Source organism: Cervus elaphus, chromosome 4, assembly GCF_910594005.1.
Source record: "Cervus elaphus chromosome 4, mCerEla1.1, whole genome shotgun sequence".
In the NCBI taxonomy this organism is placed as follows: Eukaryota; Metazoa; Chordata; class Mammalia; order Artiodactyla; family Cervidae; genus Cervus; species Cervus elaphus.
In genome coordinates, this window is record NC_057818.1 from 58,685,167 (window position 1) to 58,712,010 (window position 26,844).

Sequence of the window (26,844 nt, forward strand, 5' to 3'; positions counted from 1 at the left end):
CCCGAGGGTTGCAGGTCCCATCCCGCTTCCTCTCCTCTTCCTTCTTTCTTTGGTCCTAACTAGCTAAGTGGGAATCTTTCTTGTCCTTTTAGGTGTTGTAGGTCCTCTGCTAGTGTTCAGAGGGGCCTCTGTGAGAGTTGTTCCATTTCTGATGTATGCTTGATGCATTTGTGGAGAGAGATGAACTCCAAGTCTGCCTAATCCTCTTGCATCTTGATTCTTGTGTCTCTATTTTCTCTACATCTTTAAGGATATTCACTGAGAATAGTAGATTTGATATCTTTCACTTTGATAAACTTTTATTTGGTATCTTTCAGCTGTGTCTTCTCACAACACCCGTGCTTTGATGTCAAAGAATCCAAGGTTAGAAAATTTAATCCAAAAGGCAAACCTAGAAACACATGAAAGAGCTCATCTTGGAAATGAACATTTAATGAAAGACCAGGATTATACAGGGCTTTGTAAAAGACCTAGAAGATGTGTATACGGACATAAAGGAACTGAGACAGTTTCACATAATGCAGACATTACTGCCAAAAGAAATGAGCAATGTGAGTCAAATTGGGGAAAACACCCATTTCAGTTAACAACATCTGCAGAGATGTGTATCTTTTCAAGCAAAGGCTTAAATCATTTTTTGAAACATACACGTTCTCTGAAGGGAAATGTGGAAAATCTGGAAAGTCATCCAGTCTCTACTGCAAATACTCATTCAAACCACTCTGAACACAGGCTTCAATTACACACACATTCAAGCACGTCTGAAAACCAGAAATTTAAAAATGATGGGGAAAACTCACAATATAATCAATTTGAGGGATCTGTGAGCAAGGGGTCATTATTCTTCCACCAACAGACAGTTTCTCTCTGTTCCAAAATGTGTAATGTTGATAATAATGGAAAAGAGTTAATCCCACCATCATTGTTCAATACACATCATGATATGGTTAATATGGAACAACTTCTCACATGTAATAACATGAATCAGGCCTTAAGCAAGAGCTCTACCCCCAATAATTACAAGAATATTTACGATGGATTGAGAAGCTATTCATGCAATGAAACTGGGTCTAAAACTGAACAAGACTCTAACCCTATGAAACATCAGGGACCTCAATCTTCAGACAAGGATTCTAAAAATTGTACATGTAGGAATATCTTTTATCAAACATCAGGTCTTCCACTACAGAAAAGTACACATACAGGAGAGAAGACTTATAATTGTGAATATAGTGATATTTCTAATCAGTCTTCAAATCTTACTCAACAGCAGAATATTCAGGATCCGCAGAAAAGTTACAAGTGTAAGAAATGTGAGAAAGCCTTTACTAACTCAGCCAGTCTAAGTAGACACAGGAAAATTCATTCAGGATGGAAAACTTTCAAAGGTACAGTGTGTGGCAATGCTTCTAATCAGAATTCAAAGCTTAGTCAAGATCGGCAAATCCACACTGGCAAGAAACCTTATGAATGTAAGGAATGTGGAAAAGCATTTATGTCTTGCTCAAATCTTAGTCAACATCAGCGAATTCATACTGGGGAGAAGCATTATAAATGTACAAAGTGTGGCAAAGCCTTTAATCAGAACTCAAAGCTTACTCAACATCAGCGAATCCATACAGAGCAGAAACCTTACAAGGCTAAGGAAAGTGGCAAAGCCATTTTTAGGTGTTCACATTTCAGTCTGCATCAGCAAGTTCATGCCAGGGAGAAACCAAGCAAATGTAAAGAATGTGGCAAAGTGTTTCCTTGTAGCTCATGTCCTACTCAATATCAGGTAATTCATATGCAGCAGAAATCACACAAATGTATGAAGTGTGGCAAAGCCTTTAATAAGAAGTCAAACCTTACTCAACACCATAGAATTCATACTGGAGAGAAGCCTTATAAATGTAAGGATTGTGGCAAAGAATTTAAGCAGTGCTCAGGTCTCACTTACCATCAGAGAATTCATACTGGAGAGAAGTCTTATAAATGTAAGGATTGTGGCAAAGCATTTAGACAGCACTCAAGTCTTACTAAACATCAAGTAATCCATACTGGAGAGAAGCCTTATAAATGTAAGGATTGTGGCAAAGCATTTAGACAGCACTCATGTCTTACTAAACATCAAGTAATCCATACTGGAGAGAAATCTTATAAATGTAAAGAATGCGGAAAAGCCTTCAGTTACTACTCAACTCTTACTAAACACCAGCGAATTCATACTGGAGAGAAGCCTTATAAATGTAAGGATTGTGGCAAAGAATTTAACCAGTGCTCAGGTCTCACTTACCATCAGAGAATTCATACTGGAGAGAAGCCTTATAAATGTAAGGATTGTGGCAAAGCATTTAGACAGCAGTCATGTCTTACTAAACACCAAGTAATCCATACTGGAGAGAAATCTTATAAACGTAAAGAATGCGGAAAAGCTTTCAGTCACTACTCAACTCTTACTGAACACCAGCGAATTCATACTGGGGAGAGGCCTTATAAATGTAAGGATTGTGGCAAAGACTTTAGGAAGCACTCAGGTCTTACTTGCCACCAGATAATTCACACTGGAGAGAAACCTTATAAATGTAAAGAATGCGGAAAAGCCTTCGGTCACTACTCAAGTCTTTTTCAACACCAGCGAATTCATACTGGAAAGAAACCTTACAAATGTAAAGAATGTGGAAAAGCCTTTATCAAGAACTCACATCTTACTCGACATCAGAGAATTCATACTGAAAGAAAAACCTTATAACTGTAAGGAAAGTGGCAAAGGCTTTAATCAGAGCTCTCACCTTACCGAACATCAGAAAACACATACTGGAGAGAAACTCTAGTAATAAAATAAGTGATGGAAGAGGTTTGTCCTAAACATACACTTCAGAAAATACAGGACCGTTTATTTAAGAAAGATAAGAAATGACATAAAACAATGTAGGAAAGTATTTAATGAAAGTTAAATCTAAATAAATACCAGATATTACACACTAGAAAAAGTGAAAGTTGCTCAGTTGTGTCCAACTCTGCAACCCCAGGGACTGTGTCCATGGAATTCTCCAGGCCAGAATACTGGAGTGGGAGGTGGATTCTTTACCAACTGAGCTTTCAGGGAAGCCTGCACACTAGAAAACATTTCATCAATCCTTTTTTTTTGAAGTTCTCTTCAGGAGAAGTATTGTAGACAGTAATCCATAGTTAAAGCATAGAAAATTGATATGTTAGTATGGATCACAAGATGAAGGGTTGGTATTTAGAAATGTACAATTATTAGCAATATATCTTTGTTTATATTCACACGATTTGTGATTATTTGAAAACCAAGATATGTTATTGAACTCTCAAGTGACTCCATGCTGCTATGCTTCCTTTTTAGTGTGTATGCAAAGTTATGTTTTTGATGATTGCTACTCAAAGATGAGACAAGGCCTTCTATCCTAGAGAGAAATCATTTATATTTATTCTCCATTAGGAGATTAAGGACACAGTGATGTAGCATGTACACTGAACATTTAAATGGAGGTGTTACTGTTGGTGGGAATGCAAACTAGTACAGCCGCTACGGAGAACAGTGTGGAGATTTCTTAAAAAACGGGAAATAGAACTGCCATATGACCCAGCAATACCACTCCTGGGCATACACACTGAGGAAACCAGATCTGAAAGAGACATGTGCACCCCAATGTTCATCGCAGCACTGTTTATAATAGCCAGGACATGGAAGCAACCTAGATGCCCATCAGCAGATGAATGGATAAAGAAGCCGTGGTACATATGCACCATGGAATATTACTCAGCCGTTAAAAAGAATTCATTTGAACCAGTTCTAATGAGATGGATGAAACTGGAGCCCATTATGCAGAGTGAAGTAAGCCAGAAAGATAAAGAACATTACAGCATACTAACACATATATATGGAATTTAGAAAGATGGTAACGACAACCCTATATGCAAAACAGAAAAAGAGACACAGAAGTACAGAACAGACTTTTGAACTCTGTGGGAGAAGGTGAGGGTGGGATATTGCGAAAGAACAGCATGTATATTATCTATGGTGAAACAGGTCACCAGCCCAGGTGGGATGCATGAGACAAGTGCTCGGGCCTGGTGCACTGGGAAGACCCAGAGGAATCGGGTGGAGAGGGAGGTGGGAGGGGGGATCGGGATGGGGAATACGTGTAAATCTATTGCTGATTCATGTCAATGTATGACAAAACCCACTGAAAAAATAAATTAATTAATTTAAAAAATAAATAAATAAATAAATAAATGGAGGTGTTAATCATTCTTGTCAAACATCCCTATAGGTCACCATGAAGTAAGTGTTCAGGGAGTAATTCCACATATTAAAGTAAGATGCACATTTTCAATAGTTAAGTCACTTGCATTTTAAGGAAAATACAATGACAGTTCACTGAACTCTTGATGTATCTTTATAATATCAAGAGATGTCATGAATATTAGTTGACATGTTTCAAATAAAGATACCTCTGATACGCTAGAAATGTATGGAAACCCTTCTCAGAAAAGTCATGTAATTAGTGTACATCTTGTTTCATTCGTAAATGATTAGCCTCCATTTTGTAACTGTAGAAATCACAGTTCTGAGATCATTGTATCAGAGGAGTGAATATCGTTGTTTATGCTTGTAATCTGTATTTAATCAGTTACACAGTGGATTGGAAAAAGTTTTATTCTTTCTATGTGTGATAGTACATGTTAATAAAACTGATGGTTTCTTGTGATAAAGCCGGAATGTAATGAATGAAGTGTCAACCTACTGATTTAAGGTCGCAGGGAAGAATACCTAACAATAAACTCTTTGTTAGCACAGAGGGATGATATCTGTAACAATTAGTTTCCTTACTGCCTTTATGCCTCAAATATTGGGATATTTCCCATCATTTCTGCATTGTACTTTCCCCCCTCTGTAACTGCTGGGACATTGTAATGGTTCCAATAAGGATCATACAGAGTATTGTTGAGAGCTCCCCTGAACTGCTCCATGCTGTTGCTGCCTCAGCGTCTGTCTGGGGAGCAGGCAGCCTGCAGGTCCTTGAACTCACACCAGCCAGTCCTGTGAGCACCTGCTCTAGACAACCACCCACCTTGTGATCAGCAGCCTTGCTGAACCCTAGGTTCTACTTCACAGGTGCCCACCCCTTCAATGACACCCTCACAGTGCTCACCAGATTTCTGCTCCCCTTGGTTTGAATAGACCCATCCACACTCAGCCTGGGGAGCCCACAGCACTTCACCCAGGGTCTCTTATAAAGGCCTGAACCCCAAGTACTGGAGCTTTCTCTGCCTGGTTCTAGCCTGACCTCCCTCAGAAATTCCCACCCTAAACCCTCCCCTCCTGAGAGGTCTCAGCTGTGCTGAGAGTGAGGGCTGAAGCTCAGGGCTCCTGAGTGTGGGTCTTGGGGGAGAAGCATCAGAACAAACAGAATTTGCTAAAGACTCATTTCATGGCCCCACGTCAGACCTGCAGATTCATAACTTCTTAGGGTGGGGACCTGACCTCGAGGGGTTCGTATTCACTGAAATGGTTCAGAAAGATTCCTTTAAGTGGTTTCAACCTGGTTTCCTATCAAGATCACATGACCAGTGTTAAGGGATAGCCTCCCCGGTGCCCTCCCCACAGAGTTCTCTGGGTCCTGTGGGAGCATCAGTATGGTGTGTAGGATGTGCTCCAGGGGATTCTAAGGGGAGGCCCGGGTTAAGGACGCGGCTCCTGGTGCATTTGTGAGACCTGAAGCCCGGCGTCAGTCCGCGGAGAGGCCGCAGGGTTGGTCTAGCTGGATTTGGACCAGGAAGTCAACTCACATCATCTGTGTGAGCAGAGGGTTAGGAGCTCTCTACGGGGAGAGAACAATCAAGAAATTAGTTCACAGACTGGTCTCCAGGTAGGAAGTGATTGTTCCTGAATCTCTCCAGAGACAGAGGACAGGAGAGGTGAGTCTTTTTAGCTTTTCAAGGTCCTTCTGTCTGTAGTGGTGAAGTAGTTGCAGGTTTAAGAGCTGTGCGGATGCCTTTGAAGGTATTTTCTCAAGATGCAGAGATACGTTCGCTGCATAACATCCCCAGAGAAGACGCAGAGCAGGAGGAAGAAGAGGAGGAGATGGCAGCTTCTCAGGTACATGTCCTGTCCTGGGTCTGGGGCTGTGTCTGCTTTTCCTGCTGAAATGCCTAGACTGAGGGAACCTGCAAACCTTTAGTTCTCGGCTTCTAATTTTTCTGCCTGGGGCGTTTGTTATCAACTTCTTAGTTTTTCCTTTTCTTACCATAGTGAGGACCGGCTCTTTAGACCACTTCTCCCTTGTGTCCCAGAACCTTGTCTCCCTTGTCTGTAGGGAGCATGATGAACTCTGGCTTTCTATAGAGCATGATGAATTCTCAACCTGAATTAGTGACTTTCAACTAGTGAAAATATTCCCTTTGTGAGAAATAAACATGGGGAGGCATAGGTTCTGAGATTCCCATTGGCATGTGGTTCAGTCTTGGGATCTTAGAGAAGTAGGGGAAATTAGTGATGAATTTACATGTATACGCAACTCCAGACATTTAGAACAGGATTAAGAAATTGTCCTTATGAACAGAATTACCCCAGTGGTCTAGAGTTCCACAGGAAGTTTGGGGAAAAGAAGGAGAAAAGTATGAGAGACCCTTCTCCATGTTGGCAGGAAGGACTCACTCTTAAGTGTAGCCTTAGGATACAGAACATGGAAGTAAGCTAAGAAGAGAATTTTGCATAAAACTGGTATTTTTCAGGATTCAGATCACTGCTAGCATCTAGCCCATCACCCCTCACGCTTTCTGGTTCAGGTGCTTCTGTGATTTTGCAACTGTGCTGTTCCTGCTTTCTGTCTCTAAAAAGGATTTTTGAAAGGTTTAGTGAGGGATGTGTATAAGCTGACAAAATTAGTGTGGCAAACCACGCCTTCTTAGTTCTGTTTCCTTTGGAAAATGAACACTCACCTGTGTTTAGTAAGGTTCTTGCATTTGGGGAATGGAGGTTTTCATCACTCAAGCCCAGGTCTGATCATTTCCGTTAATAATATACTCTGCACTCATTTTCCAGACAGAATTCTTATCACATCTTTGTGTTTTCTACAATATTTACAAGAATGTTATTACTTATGTATGTTTAACTGTTAAATCTAAAATATGATTCAACACACATGATAGAGATTTTCAAAGGAATAAAAGATTCAGAACCAAGAGCTCTAATTTATTTTATGTCATTGTGTTTTTGCACTGTAATGTATTTGTAAAATATAGATTATTGCCACAAATAAATTATAAGATTTAAGCACAGAAATCTACTCCTGATTTTATAAACATGAATAATTTTTCTCCCAAATAGTGTATGGTTGTGTGCATGAAAATGTTAACAGTATATGACATTTTTTCTGTTTTTGATATTTTTGCCAGTTACCTCAACTGGTAAAACATCCATTAGAGTGGTCTCTGTGTTCAGTTCAGTTAAAAAACTGTTAGAAAGTTCTATAGTTCAAAAATAGGCAAAAAGATTGATTTCTCTGCTTACTAATCTATTAAACCTGTAAAATCTGTAAAGTGCATAATGTTCAATAATAACTATGAATTCTTACCTGGCTCTTTTCAGTTCAGTTCAGTTGCTCAGTTGTGTCCGACTCTCTGCAACCCCATGGACTGCAGCACACCTTACAATCACCAACTCCCGGAGCTTACTCAACCATATGTCCGTTGAGTCAGTGATGCCATCTAACCATCTCATCCTCTCTCATCCCCTTCTCCTCCCGCCTTCAACCTTTCCCAGCATCAGGGTCTTTTCAAATGAGTCCGTTCTTCACATCAGGTGGCCAAGGTATTGGAGTTTCAGCTTCAGCATCAATCCTTCCAATGAATATTCAGGACTGATCTCCTTTAGGATGGACTGGTTGGATGTCCTTGCGGTCCAAGGGACTCCCAAGAGTCTTCTCCAACACCACCGTTCAAAAGCATCAATTCTTTGGCACTCAGCTTTCTTTATAGTCCAACTCTCACATCCATATATGACTACTAGAAAAAGCATAGCTTTGACTAGACAGACCTCTGCTGACAAAGTAATGTCTCTGCTTTTTTATATGCTGTCTAAGTTGGTCATAGTTTTTCTTCCAAGGAGTAAGCGTTTTAATTTCATGGCTGCAGTCACCATCTGCAGTGATTTTGGAGCCCAAAACAATAAATTCTCTCACTGTATCCATTGTTCCCCCATCTATTCGCCATGAAGTGATGAGACTGGATTCCATGGCTATCGGCCATGGCTCTTTGACCTCCGTGCTATTCACAATGGCCATTTATCAACCAGACATTTAGTTAAAACTAAGCTTGTTCAAAATGAAAAACTGTGGCGCCACCCTAGAATTCTTGAATCACAGTGTGCTTTTAAAAAAATTCCTGCTTTGATTGATATTTATCCTGTGGAACACAAGGAAAATCCTCAAAAATAAATATGCCTCTGTTGATCACATTTAATAGTTTTTCTCCCAGATGAATGAATAAATCATAGTCTCTCAGTCATGTCCCACTCTTCGTGACCCCATGGACTATATAGCCTGCCAGGTTCCTCTCTCCATAAGATTCTCCAGGCAAGAATACTGGAGTGGGTTGCCATTTCCTTCTCCAGGGATCTTCCCAACCCAGGGATCAAATCCAGGTCACCTGCATTGTGGACAGATTCTTTACGGTCTGAGCCAGTAGGGAAGTCAAAGCGGCTTTGTGGATCATATGTCATCCTGTTTTCTTCAGGTTAGAAATATGGTAGCGCATATTGCTATATAAAAAAGTATATTATTGTATAACATCAGACACTCTTCTCATTGAAAAACTAGTTCTCTGAACTTGCTGTTTTCATCTTGGGTCACATAAGGAAGTCTTCCCACAGTCACATGGCATATGTACTTTGTATTTCTGGGACGGCTGACATTCCAGGGTCTGGCCATAGACTTCACTCAAGAGTGAGAGAGTCAGTTCCAAAAAAAAAAAAAGAAAGAAAACAAAAAGAGAGAGTCAGTTCCCAGGCACGTTGATAAGAAGTCCGAGGGTCCCCAAGGAGAGAGGGGTCTGGAATTCTCAAGGAAGAGGAAAGGACAAACTTTTTTGTCTACATTCCTTAGTCTTCATCAATTACATAACTCAGTTTAAACTGTACTAGGGATTATACAACAACACTGTATCCTGCTTGAGGACAGTTTCTCTTTCCTGAAAAACCTTCTGGCTAATCCTGTTATCTTAAAATGTAAATTATGGGAGTGGGTCTAGTAAGACCTTTACAACCTCCAGACATTCTTTTGATTCATTGTGATGACTAATTAAAAGGTATATAACTTCCTTGCCAACACCAGCGAGTGGGCACTCTTTCTGCCCCCTTCTGATGTCTATTTCAGACGCTTTCTCTACCTCTTTTATACTTTAATAAAACTCTATTACACAAAAGCTCTGAGTGATCAAGCCTCATCTCTGGCCCCAGATAGAATTCTTCTTCGGAGGCCAAGAATCCTGGCATCTTCTGTGGTTCAGCAACAACCTTTCAAGAGGAGCGGGAATGCCTGGACCTCGGTCAGTGGAAATTGTCCAGGGATGTGATGTTACAGAACTACTGGAACCTGGCCTGCTTGGGTGAGGATAGCTTCCTCCCAGAATCCCTTATCTACCCTCAGGGTTTGGGGTCCTTCACTTGTAGAATGTCTCCTGGAGGCTCCTGCATCCCACGATCTCTGCTATTGAGGAATAAATGGGAGTTTGTGAGTACAGACAAAAAGCTCCATGATGATTCACTTGATTCTAACGTTCTTCTTTCTTGAGTTCTCTGCCTCCTTCGCTCTAGACTAGTGGTCACTCTCTAACTTTACTGGTATAAAGTCACGCTGCCCTCCTCATAAAGACAGAGGTCCACTCTTATTTTTGGCTGAGTGTTATTCTGATGGAGATCTCAGGATCTGGGTTTTAACTATTGCCTACTACAGTAAAGGTGCTTTCTATAAAGCTTTTAGAGAAGTTACATTCTAGACTCTTTACACATTCTACAATGCCTTCCTCTCTCACGAGACCGCAATGTTGTTCAGTCGCTCAGTCGTGTCCGACTCTTTGTGACCCCATGGACTGCAGCACGTCAGGCCTCCCTGTCCATCACCAACTCCCAGAGCTTGCTCAAACTCATGTCCATTGAGTTGATGATGCCCACTAACCATCTCATCCTCTGTCGCCCGCTTCTCCTCCTGCCCTCAATCTTTCCCAGCATCAGGGTCTTTTCCAATGAGTTGGCTCTTAGCATCAGGTGGCCAAAGTACTGGAGTTTCAGCTTCAGCATCAGTCCTTCCAATGAATATTCAGCACTGATTACCTTTAGGATGGACTGGTTTGATCTCCTGGCTGTTTGAGGGACTCCCAAGAGTCTTCTCCAACAGCACAGTTTAAAAGCATCAGTTCTCCAGCGTTCAGCCTTCTTTATGGTCCAAATCTCACATCCACACATGACTACTCGAAAAACCATAGCTTTGACTAGACAGACCTTTGTTGGCAAAGTGATGTCTCTGCTTTTTAACATTCTGACTAGGTTTGTCACAGCTTTTCTTCCAAGGAGCAAGCATCTTTTAATTTCATGGCTACAGTCACCCCTTCAGTGATTTTGGAGTCCAAGGAAATAAAGTCTCTCACTGTTACCATTGTTTCCCCTTTTCTTTGTCATGAAGAGATGGGACTGGATGCCATGATCTTAGTTTTTTGAATTTTGAGTATTAAGCCAGCTTTTTCACTCTCCTCTTTCACTTTCATTGAGAGGCTCCTTAGTTCCTCTTTGCTTTCCGCCATAAGGGTGGTGTCATCTGCATATCTGAGGTTATTGATATTTTTCCTGGCAATCTTGATTCCAGCTTGAGCCTCATCCAACCCAGCATTTTGCATAATGTTATCCGCATATAAGTTAAATAAGCAGGTGACAATATACAGCCTTGATGTACTCCTTCCCCAATTTGGAACCAGTTCATTGTTCCATGTTCAGTTCTAACTGTTTCTTCTTGACCTGCATACCAGTTTCTCAGGAAGCAGAGCAGGTGGTCTGGTATTCCCATCTCTTTCAGAATTTTCCACAGTTTGTTGTGATCCACACAAAGCCTTTAGCATAATCAATGAAGCAGAAGTAGATGTTTTCTGGAATTCTCTTTCTTTTTCTGTGATCCAACGGATGTTGGCAATTTCATCTCTGACTCATCTGCCTTTTCTAAATCCAGCTTGTACATCTGGACATTCTCAGTTCACATACTGTTGCAGCCTAGCTTGAAGGATTTTGAGCATTACCTTGCTGGCAAGTAAAATGAGTGCCATTGTGCAGAAGTTTGAACATTCTTTGGCACTGATCTTCTTTGGGATTGGAGTGAAAGCTGATCTTTCCCGACCTGTGGCCACTGCTGTGTTTTCCAAATTTGCTGGCATACTGCGTGCAGCACTGTCACAGCATCATCTTTTAGGATTTGAAATAGCTCGGCTGGAATTCCGTCATCTCCAATAGCTCTGTTTATAGTGATGCTTCCTGAGACCCACTTGACTTCTCACTCCAGGATTTCTGACTCTAGGTGAGTGATCACACCATCCTCTTATCTGATGTGACAAGATCTTTTTAGTTTAGTTCATCTGTGTATTTTCACCACCTCTCCTTAATAGTCATGTCCAACTCTTTGTGACCCCGTGGACTATACAGTCTGTCGAATTCTCGAGGCCAGAATACTGGAGTGGGTAGCCTTTCCTTCTCCAGGGAACCTTCCCAACCCAGGGTTCGAACCTAGGTCTCCCACATTGCAGGAGGATTCTTTACCCGCTGAGCCACAGGGGAAGCCCAGTATAGTTCATCTCTGTATCCTCGCCACTTCTCCTCATTATCTTCTGCTTCTGTTAGGTCCATACTGTTTCTGTCCTTTATTGTGCCCATCTTTGCATGAGGTGTTCCCTTGATATCTCTCTTTCTCTTTTTTTATTTTTTGGTTAATTTTTATTTTCTATTGGAGTAGAGTTGATTTCTGTTGTGTTTGTTTTAAGTTTACAAGAACGTGATTCGGTTATACACAGATGTATATCTCCTCTGTTCTTTTTTGGGGTCTTTTCCCATATAGGTTCTTCCAGTGTATCCAGCGACTTCCCTGTGCTATGTGGTAGGTCCACTGGCATTATCTATATGATAAAAAGTAGTGTGTTAAAAAAAAAAAAAAAAAAAAGTAGTGTGTTTTTGTTAATTGCAACCTCTAAATGTCTCCCTGCCACTACATTTTTTTAAAAAGTCATAAGTTGGATTTCTTCTTTTTTTTTTTTTATTTATTTCTTTTTTTTAAATTTCTTTCTTTCTTTTTTTTTTTTTTTTAACGAAGCCAAACTCCAGACTATATTCTAATCAGTTTTTTGGATCAAAAAATTCAAAATAGAGAAAACCACAAAGTACAAAAGCTTTTCTGATGCTTTTCATTATCACAGAACACGCCACCTGTAATGTGTGCAAAGAGGAAATGAGGGGCTGAGGGAGAGGAAGTCAAACTGGGGAAGGCTGAATGGCTGCTTCACTTCTTCTTCTTCTTATCCTTCTCACTCATAGCCAGGATCATCATGAGCTTTCTGAAGAGAGTTACGAAATCTAGGAAGAGGTCAACGCAGTGCCAGATATAATCTTTATCTCCATTTTCAGCCTTTTCAATAGTGAGTTGAGTATCAAAAAGGACAAAGCCACACATGACCACCAGCCCCAAATACAGGTTTGCCTGGAAAAGCCAAACAGATCCGAAGAAAAGGTTCCCCAGGGAAGACAAGGGCATCAGGCTCATGGCCGACATCAAGATACCTCCTAGAAAGAGGTAGCTACGGCGCCTGGCATAGAGTGCACTCAGGGTAAAGCAGGTGAATATCATTGCTGTGCCCATGGAGGCAGCGGGAAGGATGCTGGGGTTGATGGCGATGCACAAGGCCAGAGCAGGGCCCAGGCAACTCCTGTAAGGAAAGCAGATCCAGCCAGAAGTCCCAGTCTTTTTTGCTCAGTTTCATGGCTGTGAGGTGTTGCCATCAGCCAAATCATCAACCCCAAAGAGCCCAAGGCAGACAGCAGGCCAGCCTGAGTGAAATGGGTGACCACATGGACATAGGCCCCCGCAGCCGCCACAAACATACAGAGGGCAAAACTGGCATAAACCTTCTTCAGGTGCTGCTGTGTCGAGGGGGTTATGTGGGAAAATTTAAAGAGTGCATCAAAGTTGATCTTCCGATTAAATATATCCATGATGCTACTGTCTGTGGGACACAGCCTCTGCTCTTCTAACCCGCCTCTCAGGAGCCCACACGGCTCTACTAAGACCGGATGTGCTTCGGTAAGTTGCATTTCTAAGTCTGTGAGTCTGTTTCTGTTTATAGTTAATTTGTATAAATTTATAGATGCCCCCCTAAGTGATACTTCTTCTTTCATCTCTGACTTCACTGAGTATGATAAGTTCTCAGTTCATCCATGCTCCTGAAAATGTCATTCATTCATTCTTTTGGAGTGTATTCCAGCGTTTAGATGGACACAAGACTCTTCATTTCTCTATAGATGGAACTTTGGTTGATGCTCTGTCTTAGATATTGTCAGTAGTGCTGCCCTGAAAATAGAGGTGCAGCTATCATTTTAAATCATGATTTTCTCTGGGTCTAAGGCAAAGGGTGGGCTTGCCAGATCGTGTGGTATGTCTATATTTAGTGTTTTAAGGAATTTCCACACTCTTTTCCTTGTGGCTGCACCCACTCAATTACATTCCCACCCACAATGTAGGAGGATTCTCTGTGACTTTATTGGTGTGTGAAAGAAAGTGAAAGTGAAGTCGCTCAGTTGTGTACAACTCTTTGTGACCCCGTGGACTGTAGCCTACGAGGCTCCTCCGTCCATGGGATTCTCCAGGCAAGAATACTGGAGTGGGTTGCCATTTCCTTCTCCAGAGGATCTTCCCTACCCAGGGGTCGAACCCAGGTCTCCCGCATTGCGGGCAGACACTTTAACCTCTGAGCCACCAGGGAAGCCCAGTGTGAGATGAGTGCAATTGTGTGGTGGTCTGAGCATTCTTTGACATTGCCTTTCTTTCAGATTGGAATGAAAACTGACCTTTTCCAGTCCTGTGGCCACTGCTGAGTTTTCCAAATTTCCCTGCATATTGAGTGCAGGACTTTAACAGCATCATCTTTTAGGATTTGAAATAGCTCAGCTGGAATTCCATCACCTCCACTAGTTTGTTCATAGTGATGCTTCTTAAGGCCCACTTAACTTTGCATTCCAGGACGTCTGGCTCTAGGTGAGTGATCACACCATCGTGCTTATCTTGGTCATTAAGATCTTTCTTGTATAGTTCTTCTGTATATTCTTGCCACCTCCTCTTAATATCTTCTGCATCTGTTAGATCCATACCATTTCTGTCCTTTATTGTGCCCATTTCTGCATGAAATATTCTTTTGGTATCTCTAATTTCCTTGAAGCGATTTCTAGTCTTTCCCATTCAATTGTTTTCCTCTATTTCTTTGCACTGATAACTGAGGAAGGCTTTCTTATCTCTCCTTGCTATTCTTTGGAACTCTGCATCCAAATGGGTATATCTTTCCGTTTCTCCTTTTACACTTTTGATTTGCAGCTTTGATTTACATTTCTGTAACATTTCACAAAATTGAAAACTTTTCATGTGACATTTTTAATAACAGTGTGAGTAAAACTGAGCTTTGGATCGGCCTCGTGATCTTTTGCCCTGGCTTGCCTCTTTTTCCCCGACGCACCTAGGACGTTTCTTCAGGCAGGAGTTTCTTCCTTCCAGCCCCTGAGTCTGGTGAATGTGAAGTGCCGTCAGCCCAGGATTTTCCGTTGCTGTACCAAAAGCGGCCACAAGGCGGCAGCATTTCCTCATGCGTCACAATTATCTATTCATTTATTATGGTTAACTTTTATTTTCTATTGAAGTAGAGTTGATTTCTGTTGTGTTTGTTTTAGGTTGACAGGAACTTGATTCAGTTATACACAGAGGTACATCTATTCTATTATTTTTCGGGGTCTTTTCCCATTTAGGTTCTTTGAGTGTGTTCAGTAGACTTCCTGTGCTATTCAGTAGGTCCATTTCGATTATCTATCTGAAAATAAGTAGTGTGTATCTGTAAACCCCCATCTCTTAATGTTTCCCTTCCCCAAACTTTAAAAAAAAAATCGTAAACTCGTGTTTCTATGTCTCTGAGTCTGTCTCAGTTTATGAATTAGTTCACTTGAGGAATTTATAGATTCTCTGTGTATGTGATCCTTCGCTTTCCCTCTCTGACCGGCTTCACTCAGTTTGGTAAATCTCTCGGTCAATCCATGCTCCTAAGCTGACTTGTTTTCATTCGTTTCGATGGTTGAGTTTTGATGGGCAAGTTCCTCGTTATTTCTCTATTGGTGGACAATTTCATTTATGTTCTGTCTTGGAGATTGTCAGTAACGCTGCCCTGAAAATAGGGGTGCAACCATCATTTTCAGTTTTGATTTTCTCCCAATCTAAGACCGGGAGTGGGCTTGCCGGATCATGTGTTAAGTCTTCATGTAGTGTTCTAAGGAATCGCCATACTGTTTTCTTTTGAGGCCGCCCCCCCCCCCCCCCCCCCGCATTTCCCTCCCCGCCCACAGTGCAGGAGGAGTCCCTGTTCCCCTCGCCCTCCGCAGCATTTAACCTGTAGGTCTTTGGGGGGATGGCTGTCTGAGGGGGTGAGCTGATACCTCGTTGAGGTTTCAGTTGACATTTCTGTAAGAGTGATCCTGAGCATCTTTCCATGCACTCTATTGCCATCTGGATGCCTTCTTTGGAAAAACGTCCGTTTAGGTCTTTGCCTGTTTTCCTGCTGGGTTGACTGGGGTTTTTGTTTGTTTGTTTGTTTGTTTTTATCTTGAGCTGTGTCAGCAGTTTGCATCTTTGGAGATGAATTCCTTGTTTCTAACTTCGGTTGCAAACACTTATTTTCCCATTCTGAGGGTTGTCTTTTTCTTTCCTCTAGGATTGCCCTTCCTGTGCAAAACCTTTTTAGGTTAATGAGGTGACTTTTTTAAAATTTAGTTTTATTTTGAACAATTTTTTTAAAACAATTTAAAACAATTTTAAACAATTTTTTAAAAACAATTCTGAGTGTAGATCCAATTAGGGTTAGGGTTAGCCAGCCCCTCCCTGCAGCGCCAGCCCCTCCCTGCCCCGCAGAGCAGGAACTAGCTACCTGAATAAGAGTCCACCTCCGCCCGCCTGTGTCAGGGCGGAAATGAGGCTCTGAAGAGACCGGCAAACAGAAGCCAAATAAACAAAGGGAACCGCTTCAGAAGGGACTGGTGCAACAGATTAAAATCCCTCTAGGAAACACCGACTACACCGGAGTGGCCTGTAGGTATCGAGAAGCGTAAGCTGGAACGAGGAACTATCTGAAACTGAGCCGAACCCACACTGACCGCAACAGCTCCAGAGAAACTCCTAGATATAATTTTACTTTTTTCTCTTTTTTTTTATTTTTTTCTTTTTTTATTTTTTTTCTTTTTTCTTTCTTCTCTTTTATTTTCCTTTAAAATCCCCTATTACTCCCCCATTACTCCTTAACTTTCATTTCCACAGACTTTTACGATTTTTTAATTAGGGGGGAAAAAAAATTTTTTTTTTCTTTCTTTATTTTTTTTCTTTCCTTTTTCTCTTCTATTTTCTATTTTTCTTTTTCTCTTATTTCTTTTAAAGTCCTCTAGTACTCCTCTACTACTCCTTAATTTTCATTTTCAATACACTTACAAAAAAAAAAAAAAAAGAAGAAGAGAAGCCCTATTTTTAAACCGAAGATTATTCTCTCCCAATCTTGACTCTCTGTCTTCTACCTCAAAACACCTCTATTTCCTCCTTTCCCCTTCTCTTCCCAATCCAATTCTGTGAATCCTTGTAGGTGACTGGGCTACGGAGAACACTCTGGGAACAGACAGCTGCGTAGATCTGTCTCTCTCCACTTGAGTCCCCCTTTTTCTCCTCCTGTTCATCTCTATCTCCCTCCTCCCTCTCCTCTTCTTCATGTAACTCTGTGAACCTCTCTGGGTGTCCCTAACGGGGGAGAATCTTTTAGCCATTAACCTAGAAGTTTTCTTATCAGGGCTGTATAGTTGGAGAAGTCCTGAGACTACAGGAAGAATAAAACTGAAATCCAGAGGCAGGAGACTTAAGCCCAAAACCTGAGAACACCAGAAAACTCCTGACTACATGGAACTTTAAGTAATAAGTGACCGTCCAAAAGCCTCCATACCTACACTGAAACCAACCACCACCCAAGAGCCAATAAGTTTTAGAGCAAGACATACCACGCAAATTCTCCAGCAACGCAGGAACATAGCCCTGAACATCAACATACAGGCTGCCCAAGGACACACCTAACACATAGACCCATCTCAAAACTCATTACTGGGCACTCCATTGCTCTCCAAAGAGAAGAAATCAAGTTCCACGCACCAGAACACTGACGCAAGCTCCCCTAACCAGGAAACCTTGACAAGCCAATCGTCTAACCCCACCCACTGGGTTAATCCTCCACAATAAAAAGGAACCACAGACCTCCAGAATACAGAAAGCCCACTCCAGATACAGCAATCTAAACAAGATGAAAAGGCAAAGAAATACCCAACAGGTAAAGGAACATGAAAAATGCCCACCAAGTCAAACAAAAGAGGAGGAGATAGGGAATCTACCTGAAAAAGAATTTAGAATAATGATAATAAAAATGATCCAAAATCTTGAAAACAAAATGGAGTTACAGATAAATAGCCTGGAAACAAAGATTGAAAAGATTCAAGAACTGTTTAATAAAGACCTAGAAGAAATAAAAAAGAGTCAATTAAAAATGAATAATGCAATGAATGAGATCAAAAACACTTTGGAGGGAACCAAGAGTAGAATAACGGAGGCAGAAAATAGGATAAGTGAGGTAGAAGATAAAATGGTGGAAATAAATGAAGCAGAGAGGAAAAAAGAAAAAAGGATCAAAAGAAATGAGGACAACCTCAGGGACCTCTGGGACACTGTGAAACACCCCAACATTCGAATCATAGGAGTTCCAGAAGAAGAAGACAAAAAGAAAGGCCATGAGAAAATACTCGAGGAGATAATAGCTGAAAACTTCCCTAAAATGGGGAAGGAAATAGCCACCCAAATCCAAGAAACCCAGAGAGTCCCAAACAGGATAAACCCAAGGCGAAACACCCCAAGACACATATTAATCAAATTAACAAAGATCAAACACAAAGAACAAATATTAAAAGCAGCAAGGGAAAAACAACAAATAACACACAAAGGGATTCCCATAAGGATAACAGCTGATCTATCAATAGAAACCCTCCAGGCCAGAAGGGAATGGCAGGACGTACTGAAAGTAATGAAAGAGAATAACCTACAACCTAGATTACTGTATCCAGCAAGGATCTCATTCAGATATGAAGGAGAATTCAAAAGCTTTACAGATAAGCAAAAGCTGAGAGAATTCAGCACCACCAAACCAGCTCTTCAACAAATGCTAAAGGATCTTCTCTAGACAGGAAATACAGAAAGGTTTTATAAACGTGAACCCAAAACAACAAAGTAAATGGCAACGGGACCACACCTATCAATAATTACCCTAAATGTAAATGGGTTGAATGCCCCAACCAAAAGACAAAGATTGGCTGAATGGATACAAAAACAAGACCCCTATATATGCTGTCTACAAGAGACCCACCTCAAAACAAGAGACACATACAGACTAAAAGTGAAGGGCTGGAAAAAAATATTTCATGCAAACGGAGACCAAAAGAAAGCAGGAGTCGCAATACTCATATCAGATAAAATAGACTTTCAAATAAAGGATGTGAAAAGAGACAAAGAAGGACACTACATAATGATCAAAGGATCAATCCAAGAAGAAGATATAACAATTATAAATATATATGCACCCAACATAGGAGCACCGCAATATGTACGGCAAACGCTAACAAGTATGAAAGAGGAAATTAATAGTAACACAATAATAGTGGGAGACTTTAATACCCCACTCACAACTATGGATAGATCAACTAAACAGAAAATTAACAAGGAAACACAAACCTTAAATGACACAATGGACCAGCTAGACCTAATTGATATCTATAGGACATTTCACCCCAAAACAATCAACTTCACCTTTTTCTCAAGTGCACACGGAACATTCTCCAGAATAGATCACATCCTGGGCCATAAATCTGGTCTTGGAAAATTCAAAAAAATTGAAATCATTCCAGTCATCTTTTCTGACCACAGTGCAGTAAGATTAGATCTCAATTACAGGAAAAAAATTGTTAAAACTTCAAACACCTGGAGGCTAAATAACACGCTTCTGAATAACCAACAAATCATAGAAGAAATCAAAAAAGAAATCAAAATATGTATAGAAATGAATGAAAATGAAAACACAACAACCCAAAACCTATGGGACACTGTAAAAGCAGTGCTAAGGGGAAGGTTCATAGCATTACAGGCTTACATCAAGAAACAAGAAAAAAACCAAATAAATAACCTAACTCTACACCTAAAGCAATTAGAGAAGGAAGAAATGAAGAACCCCAGAGTTAGCAGAAGGAAAGAAATCTTAAAAATCAGGGCAGAAATAAATGCAAAAGAAACTAAAGAGACCATAGCAAAAATCAACAAAGCTAAAAGCTGGTTTTTTGAAAAAATAAACAAAATTGACAAACCATTAGCAAGACTCATTAAGAAACAAAGAGAGAAAAACCAAATTAACAAAATTAGAAATGAAAATGGAGAGATCACAACAGACAACACTGAAATACAAAGGATCATAAGAGACTACTACCAGCAGCTCTATGCCAATAAAATGGACAACTTGGATGAAATGGACAAATTCTTAGGAAAGTATAACTTTCCAAAACTGAACCAGGAAGAAATAGAAGATCTTAACAGACCCATCACAAGCAAGGAAATCGAAACTGTCATCAAAAATCTTCCAGCAAACAAAAGCCCAGGACCAGATGGCTTCACAGCTGAATTCTACCAAAAATCTACTACAAAGCCACAGTCATCAAGACAGTATGGTACTGGCACAAAGACAGAAATATAGATCAATGGAACAGAATAGAAATCCCAGAGATAAATCCACGAACCTATGGACACCTTATCTTTGACAAAGGAGGCAAAGATATACAATGGAAAAAAGACAACCTCTTTAACAAGTGGTGCTGGGAAAACTGGTCAACCACTTGTAAAAGAATGAAACTAGAACACTTTCTAACACCATACACAAAAATAAACTCAAAATGGATTAAAGATCTAAATGTAAGACCAGAAACTATAAAACTCCTAGAGGAGAACATAAGCAAAACACTCTCCGACATAAATCACAGCAAGATCCTCTATGACCCACCTCCCAGAATATTGGAAATAAAAGCAAAACTAAACAAATGGGACCTAATGAAACTTAAAAGCTTTTGCACTACAAAGGAAACTATAAGCAAGGTGAAAAGACAGCCCTCAGATTGGGAGAAAATAATAGCAAATGAAGCAACAGAAAAAGGATTAATCTCAAAAATATACAAGCAACTCCTGCAGCTCAATTCCAGAAAAATAAATGACCCAATTAAAAAATGGGCCAAAGAACTAAACAGACATTTCTCCAAAGAAGACATACAGATGGCTAACAAACACATGAAAAGATGCTCAACATCACTCATTATTAGAGAAATGCAAATCAAAACCACAATGAGGTACCATTACATGCCAGTCAGGATGGCTGCTATCCAAAAGTCTACAAGCAATAAATGCTGGAGAGGGTGTGGGGAAAAGGGAACCCTCTTACACTGTTGGTGGGAATGCAAACTAGTACAGCCGCTATGGAAAACAGTGTGGAGATTCCTTAAAAAACTGGAAATAGAACTGCCATATGACCCAGCAATCCCACTTCTGGGCATACACACTGAGGAAACCAGATCTGAAAGAGACACGTGCACCCCAATGTTCATCACAGCACTGTTTATAATAGCCAGGACGTGGAAGCAACCTAGATGCCCATCAGCAGATGAATGGATAAGGAAGCTGTGGTACATATACACCATGGAATATTACTCAGCCATTAAAAAGAATTCATTTGAACCAGTCCTAATGAGATGGATGAAGCTGGAGCCCATTAAACAGAGTGAAGTAAGCCAGAAAGATAAAGAACATTACAGCATACTAACACATATATATGGAATTTAGAAAGGTGATAACGATAACCCTATACGCAAAACAGAAAAAGAGACACAGAAATACAGAACAGACTTTTGAACTTTGTGGGAGAATGTGAGGGTGGGATATTTCAAAAGAACAGCATGTATACTCTCTATGGTGAAACAGATCACCAGCCCAGGTGGGATGCATGAGACAAGTGCTCGGGCCTGGTGCACTGGGAAGACCCAGAGGAATCGGGTGGAGAGGGAGATGGGAGGGGGGATCGGGATTGGGAATACATGTAAATCCATGGCTGATTCATATCAATGTATGACAAAACCCACTGGAAAAAAAAAAATTTTTTTTTGTTTTAAAACAATTCTGAGTGTAGATCCAAAAAGAACTTGCTGTGATTTATGTCAATGTGTGTTCTGCATATATTTTCCTCAAGAGATTTAGAGGAATCGTCCCTACATATAAAACTCTTTAGTCGATTTGAAGTTCCTTCATCTGTAAGCAGTTAGGGAGAGGTGTAAATTCCTTCAGTTTTCACAAGTTGAAGGACCCTCCACCCCGTCCTCGATCGTGGCTGTTAACAACTTCCAGTCCCAGCCTCAGCGTAGGAGGCGCCCTTTTCTCCACAACCTCTCCAGCCGTTATCGCTTTTAAGGCTTTTTTGGCAAAGGCCGTTCTGACCGTTTGACCTGATATCTCCTTGTATTTTTTTTTTTAATTTACAGTTCTGTAATATTTCACGAAGCTGAAAGCTTTTCATGCGATATTTTTAAAAACAGTGTGAGTAAAGCTGGTCTTTTGAGATCGGCCCTGTGATCATTGGCCGTGTTCTGAATTTTCCCCCCAACCCAGCGAGGACGTCAGTCGGGGAGAGGCGTCCCTTCCTGCAGCCGCTCGGTCCTGTGAATGTTAAGGGCCGCCTGCAGTTTCCCCGCTGTTGTTACCAAAAGCGGCCACAAGGCGGCAGCACACCTTCATGTCCCGCGGCTTTGTTTTGTTGGCTAAATTAATATTTATTTTCTCTTGGAGTAGAGTGGATTTCCGTTGTTGTGTTTGTTTCGGGTTTGCAGGAACTTGATTCAGTTACACAGAGAACTGTATCTATTCTTTTTCTGGTTTGTCCCAGGTCGGTTCTTTCAGGGTGTTTGGTAGACATCTCTGTGTTATTCAGGAGGTCCTTTTGGATTATCTGATAATACGTTGTAGGTACGTGTTAATCCCAACCTCTTAGTGTCTGCCTCTCTGTTTTGTTTTGTTTTTTTAAATAATCATGTTGGTTTTCTAAGTCTGAGAGTCTGTTTCTCTTAATGAATTCTTTCATTCGTATGAATTTATAGATTCCACCTGTAAGTGATGTATTTCTTTCCCTTCCTGACCGACTTCACTGAGTATGATAAATCTCGGTCCGTCCATGCTGCTGACAATGATATTTTTTCGCTTTTTTTTGACAGCTGAGTGATTCCCGTGTGTAGATGGGTCAGTGACTTTATTTCTCTATTGATGGACATTTCGACTGACGCTCTTTATTGTGCTGGGCTTAGTCGCTCAGTCGTGTCTGACTCTCTGCGACCCCATGGCCTGTAGCCCGCCAGGCTCTGCTGTTTTGGGGGATTCTCCAGGCAAGAATACCGGAGGGGGTTGCCACGCCCTCCTCCAGGGGATCTCCCCAACCCAGGGATCGAATCCAGGTCTCCCGCATTGCAGGCAGATTCTTTACCAGCTGAGCCACTGGGGAAGCTCTCTATTAAATATTGTCAATATTGCCGCCTTGAAAATAGGGTTGCAAGTATCGTTTTAAATTATGGTTTTCTCCGGACCTAAGGCAATGGGTGGGCTTGCCCGATTGTGCAATAACTAGGATTAGTGTGTTTCAGGCATCTTCATACTGCTTTCTTTCATTGATGCCCCCACCCATTTACATCCCCGCCCACAGTGTAGGAAGATTTCCTGTTTGCCTCTCCTTCCGCATCATTTAATCTTTGTAGATCTTTTGGAAGATGGCCATTCTGAGGGCTGTGCGTTGATGCCACGTTGCAGTTTTGATGGGCGTTTCTCTAACAGTGATGCTGAGCATCTTTCATATATTCTATGGCCATCTGGATGCCATCTGAAGACACAGGTCTATTTAGATCTTTGGCCTGTATTTCTATTGATTGTCTTTTGATATTGAGCTGAATGAACTGTTTGCATGTTTTTGGAGATGAATACCTTGTTTTTACGGAGAAGGAAATGGCAATCCACTCCAGTGTTCTTGCCTGGAGAATCCCAGGGACAGAGGAGCCTGGTGGGCTGCCGTCTGTGGGGTCGCACAGAGTCGAACACGACAGAAGCGACTTAGCAGCAGCAGCAAGTCGTTTTTAAAATCGATTGTAACCATTTCCCCCAATTTAAATGTTATCTTTTTCTTTCACTTAGGTTGATCCTTGCTGTGCGAAAGCTTGTGAGGTTAATGAGGTTACTTTTGTTGAGGTTTTTTGTCTTTCGGGGGTTTTTTTGTTATTCTAAGAGCAAAACCAAGAACTTGCTGTGATTTACTTCAAAACCTGTTTTGCCTATATTTTCCACAAGAAGTTTAGAGTATCCATCGCTCCATTTAGTTCTTTAATAGATTTGGAGTTTCTTTTCTGCATGAGGTTAGGGAGAGACGTAGTTTCATTCACTTTTCACTTAAGGAACCTCCGCGTTGTCCTCTGCTCTGGCTGTTAACAGCTGACATTGCCAGCATCATTGTGGGAGAATTTCTTTTCCTCCGAAACCTCTCCACCATTTACTGTTTGTAGAGTTTTTGACACAAGCCATTCTGGCTGGGGTTAGCTCATATTTAGTTGTAATTTTGATTTGAATTTCTCTAAAATTACTTCATGTTGAAAGGTTTCCATGTGATTTTTTTTAAAAAAGAAAACTGTGATTAAAACCGACCTCTCAAGACTGGCCTATTGACAACCTGCCCGGTTTTCTTCTTTTCCGCGGACCCACCCAAGGGCACAAGTTGAGGACAGGTGTTTTTTCCTTATGTCCCCGCAGCCCATGCACGCTTTTGCCAATGCCACTTTCTCTTTCTATTGCTGGTTGAATGTATTCCACTGTCTAGATGGACGAGTTACTTTCATTTCTCTATTGATGGACATTTTGTTTGATACTGTCTTCAATATAGTCAATAGTGCTGTCCTAAAAATAAGGGTACACGCACATATCATTTAAATTTTTTATTTTTTCCGGATCTAAGGCAAGGAGTTGGCTTCCAGGGTGTTAGTAACTCCCTGTTTAGCGTTTTAAGGAATCTCCATGTTTTTCTTCTTGGCCGCACCCACCCTGCCTCCAGGGTAGAAGGATTCCTTTTCCCCAGGCTCTGAGCAGAGTTTAATCTTTGTAGATCTTTTGGAGGATAGCCAATCTCAGTGATTTTAGCTCATACCTCATCATCGTTTTGATTTGCATTTCTCCAGTCATTAGTGATGCTGAGCACCTTTTCATGTGCCTTTTGGCCACCTGGATACTTTCTTTGAAAAAAACATCCATTTAGATCTTTGGTCCATTTCTGTTGTGTTTTCTTTTTTTTCTTTTTTATTGAGCTGCATGTGCTGTTTGCTTGTTTTGCAGATGAATTACTTGTTGGGATCTTCCCGACCCAGGGGTTGAACCCGCTTCTCTTATGTTTCCTGCATTGGCTGGTGGATTCTTTACCGCTAGCGCCACCCGGGAAGCCCTAAGGCTTGTGTCTCCTTACTTCTTCCCCCTTACGCTTCATCCCCCAGGCGATCCCAATGATTGCAACACCGCTCTGCAGAGAGAGCTGTCCTCTCAGTGGGGTGACCCTAAGGAAGGAGGCTGGAGGTGGGAACCCCGCCACCAGGTGACACGGGGCCCAGGGGACTTTGCAAAGCTCTTCCAGCCCAGAGAACCCACCATCCTTTGGGGGCACTAGATTTAGTTCTGCTGCAGGAGGGTCCCCTGGATCTGGAGACTGTGGACTCATGCAGAGGGGAACAGGAAGCCCATGTCCATCGGGGTGGGGGGCTCATTGGCTGGCATATCCTCCCCAGCGCCCTCAGCCCCAGGACAGTCCCGCCTGGGGACCCAGCCTGCTCAGGCCCGAGGGATGTGACCCAGCCCAGGTCCCCAAGGCCTGAGGGGAACAGAGCCAGCAGTTCTTTTGTCTTTCTTTCTCTGCTGTTCTTTTTAATGTTTATTTTGAACTTGAGTATATAGATGACTTGCATTGTTGTGTTTTTTTTAATGTGTAAAGCAACATTATTCATTTATATATAGATGTATATGTGTTCTTTTTGGGTTCTTTTTCTCATATAGGTTATTTATAGAGTCAAAGTAGGGTTCCTTGTGATCTACAGTGGGTCCTTATGGATTATTTCCAGTGTGTATATGTTATTCTCAACATATATTTCTCCCTGTACCCCGCCTTTCATTTTTGGTAACCATAAGTTTCTTTACTAAGTGTATGAAGCTGTTATTGTTTTGTAAAGAAGTTCATTTGTTTCCATGTTTGGATTCCACCTAGAAGTGATAACATGTGATACTTTGTCTCAATTACTTCACCTAGTGTGACATCTCTAGTTCTTTCCTGTGACTGGAAGTGGCATTCTTTCATCTTTTTTGGCTGGGTAATGCCACAGTATCTGAACCCCATCTTCTTTAACCATTCATCTGTCTTCTACACTTAGGTTTCTTTTGTATCTTGGTGATTGTATCCAGTGATGCCATGATGGTTGGTGTGCAGTATGTTTTGAAATTTTGGTTTTCCCAGGATCCATGCCCAGGCGTGGGATGGCTGGGTCACGTGGTACTTTGTTGTGGAGTGTCTGAAAGCCCCTCCAGAGTGGATGCACTGATTTACATTTCTACCCACAGGGAAGGAGGGTTCCCTTCTCTCCACACCCCCTCCAGCATTTATTGTCGAATTTTTGAGGGGGCCATGTTGACTGGTGAGAAGTGATACCTCACTGAACTTCTGATTTGCATTTTTCTAATGATTAGGGACGCTGAGCATCTTTTCACGTACTTTATGGCCACCTAGATGCCTTCTCTGGATGCCTTCTTTGGAGAAATGCCCATTTAGATCTTTGGCCCATTTTTCTTTTCTCTTTCTTCTTAAATTGAGCTGCATGGAGTGTTTGCATGTTTTGGAGATGAATTCCTTGTATCTCCATTTGCAAACACTTTTTTTTCACCCATTCTGAGGATTGTCTTTTTCTTTCATTTATGGTTTACATTGCTGCTCAAATGCTTTTAAGGTTGATGAGGTCCCATTTGTTTAGTTTATTTTATTATTCTAAGAATGAATCCAAAAAGAACTGGCTGCAATTTATATCAAAGCATGTTCTGTATATTTTCCTCAAAAGCTTTATAGTATCCATCCCTCCATTTAGATCTTTAATTGATTTGGCGTATGTTTTTCTGCATGGGTTAAGCAGTGTAGTGATTTCATCATCTTTTCACTTGTTTGAAGAACCTCCACCTTGTCATCCATACTGACGGTTAACAGGTTACCTTGCCAGCATCAGTGTAGGAGGGTTCCCATTTCCCCACACCCTCTCCAGCATTTACTGTTTGTAGACTTTTTGCCAATGGCCATTCTGATCGGAGTGAGGTGATTCCTCATTGTACTTTTGATTTGAATTTCTGTAAG

The 26,844-nt window shown here is 41.2% G+C and overlaps 2 protein-coding genes and 2 pseudogenes across 3 annotated transcripts in view; 2 read left to right on the top strand and 2 right to left on the bottom strand.

Moving 5' to 3' along the window:
- Positions 1–26,844, top strand: part of LOC122692444 (thymosin beta-4-like) — a 567,005-nt gene that overhangs the window by 488,667 nt on the left and 51,494 nt on the right. The window lies entirely within an intron of this gene.
- LOC122692415 (zinc finger protein 345-like) overlaps positions 1–26,844 on the bottom strand; it is a 564,572-nt gene that overhangs the window by 445,374 nt on the left and 92,354 nt on the right. The gene's annotated exons all lie outside the window — the stretch shown is intronic.
- LOC122691426 overlaps positions 1–26,844 on the top strand; it is an 84,365-nt pseudogene that overhangs the window by 34,173 nt on the left and 23,348 nt on the right.
- On the bottom strand, positions 12,367–13,319 carry LOC122692435 (annotated as a pseudogene). The gene has a single exon (XR_006340651.1). The product of XR_006340651.1 is annotated as a bax inhibitor 1-like (transcript).